The following is a 2765-nucleotide window of genomic DNA, read 5'->3' as shown; positions in this document are numbered from 1 at the left end:
CTGTCAAAGCCATATAAATTGTTTGTCTTGGTCCAGTTTGACATGATGTAGCTTGCTAATGCATGGGTAGTTGTGAACTTGTTCATCTTGATCTTTTAACTTGAACCAGACTTGAGCCTGATGTCTCAATACCATGTCTATAATGTGTTTAGCATGATAACAGCCCTAAGTTGTTTGTCTAAATATGAGGTTTAAGTTAAACCCCTTTCTCCTTAACTTGGGTGACTAAAATATTTTTTCCCTGTTATTATGAGTGTGAGTTAAATCTTGAATATGTTGTATGCCATGTCTCCCATAATGAAACTATTAAAGGTTCTCAGTCATGGAATGTGTTTGTTTCCATTTAAGTTTAATAGATCGAGAAGATAATGGTTAGTTTCCATTTAAGTTTGTTTCCATTTAAGTTGATTGATTCAAAATCGTATCAACCTATGTATTATCAATATGTGTTATCCCCTTTGGATATTGTTTGAGGTTCAAAGGGAAGTACTTGATTGGACTTGTAAGATTCAGTGAGGCTTAAGTTGATAAGTTGAGGGATTCATATTGATATATCCCATGTATTGTTTAAAGCATGGCCTACTTGCCTGTTCATCCGAGTGTGTAATACCTATCTAGTAATTTCATATCAAACTTAACTATTGTTTTGATGACATAACATGATTTGGTGTTTCTAGATTCGGCTCATACCTGACCATTATGAAATCATAGCATTGAATTGGTTTGGTATGACCATCAGTACCTTGATTTTTGGGACTGTTTGAATCCTGTATCAACAGTTCATTTGCATTAGTCTTGCATAGTTAGTTTCCTTCTTTAGAACACTGCAGCATTGCATCTCCTTTGGATATCTGTACTGTCCCCAAACTGCTGCTCTTCTCTTCTGCTTCTCTGAACATGAACCATTCCATCTTCTGCCCAGTTCTCCTGATGGTGATTGCCCTATCTGCCCCTTGTTGCACCTTTTCTCTTTGTTTTCTTTCTTGTTGTATGTATATATGATTGATATACGTTAGCTTATACATCCTTATGAATGGGTACACCTGAGATGTACCAAAATACATATAGTATATACACGATCTACAAACTGTTTTGAGTGTATATTTTACGCGTTTAATTTCATTCATCGATCATATACTAATCCTTTTCTTCATTCTTCTTTTTCGCATGAACCTCGCACACGAGTCTTGGACTCGTCATCTCCCGCATTCAATGTTGGGCTAAGAGCCCAACATAATTTCTCTATTGAGTCAGCTACATAGCAGCAGCCAATCCGCAGCCAAACAGAAAAAATAAAATCTGGGTCGAAGCCCAATAGGCCCGACAACTGTAGCAGCAGTCCTAAATAAATGGGCCAAGCCCATTTACTCTTTTACTCTTTTCTTTATTTTTATTGTTGTGTATATTTTTCATTTGCTTTGTATGACTAACATCTCATCTTATTTTATTAACTTAGATAAACTCTAGCGACATTAAGGGTTTAGCCTAGTAATGGGTAGTTAATTCCAAATTACATTCTCTTCTATTTATGTTCAAAACCATTCATAGTATCCATAACATTTATTTGGGTAGTTGATTTTTTAAATAGCATGACTACATCATTTGGGTTAAAAGAATCATTTCTCATTATTATCACCTTAGGAATTTCAAAATATCACTAATACACAAGATATGAATCCAATTGTATTTTTTAAACATTTTTTCAAGATTTACTCAATTATACATATTTTTTAACTGAAATTGGAAAGAAATTCATGGCCTTTTATCATATTTTAAAATATAAGTCTAGGTATTCTTATGCTTTCACGTTCATATAACATCATTTTATCTAAAGATCACATTTGACAAATCATTTTTTAAATGGCTATTATTCATAGGCAAATTATCATACTTTCTACAAATCTTATTTTTTGAATAACATTATTATATTTTCTCATTTAAGACCTTAGCAATATTTTGAGTCTCATTTAACATTAGAAACTCTTTACGCAAATTATTATGTTTTCTACAAATATTATCTTAAACAACACTATTACACTTTCATTTAAAACTTTATCAACATTTATAAGTTGTATTTCAAAATAGCATTAAAAGTACTCTTTTATATAAATTATTATTATAAGTTCTATTTTAGATAGCATTCTTACATGTCTATTTATAACTTTAGCAATATTTACAAAGCTACTTTCTTTTCTATAACACTACATTTACACTTAGCCTAACTAATCGTAACTCCGGTCGGTCAACCATTGTTAATGGGTCTTAAAGGGTGCCTAATACCTTCCCTTTAGACTAATTGAACCCTTACCTAGAATCTTAAGTTTTCGCAGACCTTAAACAAACTAACTTTAGAAAAAATAACTTTAATAAACTTTAGGTGTCCTAATTCACCATAAATAATTAGGTGGCGACTCCTTAAAAACAAAAAAAAACAGATCTCCAATATGTCGTACTTCCAATTTAACTCTCCGGGGTAAAAATGGGGTGCGACAGCTTGGCGACTCCACTGGGGAACTCACTTAGGTTCTAACCATAACAGACTTAATTTAAATAGGCTTTGTGTGCTTATTTGAAATTACTTTATTTATTCGTTAACTGTTTTTACATGCTATTAATTGTTTGTTTGATATAAACTGTTTGTTTGATAAAAACTGTTTATGTGTTACTGTTTTGATAAATTGTCATTCCGTTCATATTTCCTCCACTTCTGAAAATTCACACTATCACACGTACACGCGAGGTGTGTTTTGCGCACCCGCAAATTT

Source organism: Lycium barbarum, chromosome 8 (genome assembly GCF_019175385.1).
Source record: "Lycium barbarum isolate Lr01 chromosome 8, ASM1917538v2, whole genome shotgun sequence".
NCBI classification, from domain to species: domain Eukaryota; kingdom Viridiplantae; phylum Streptophyta; class Magnoliopsida; order Solanales; family Solanaceae; genus Lycium; species Lycium barbarum.
This window is presented reverse-complemented; position numbering follows the sequence as displayed.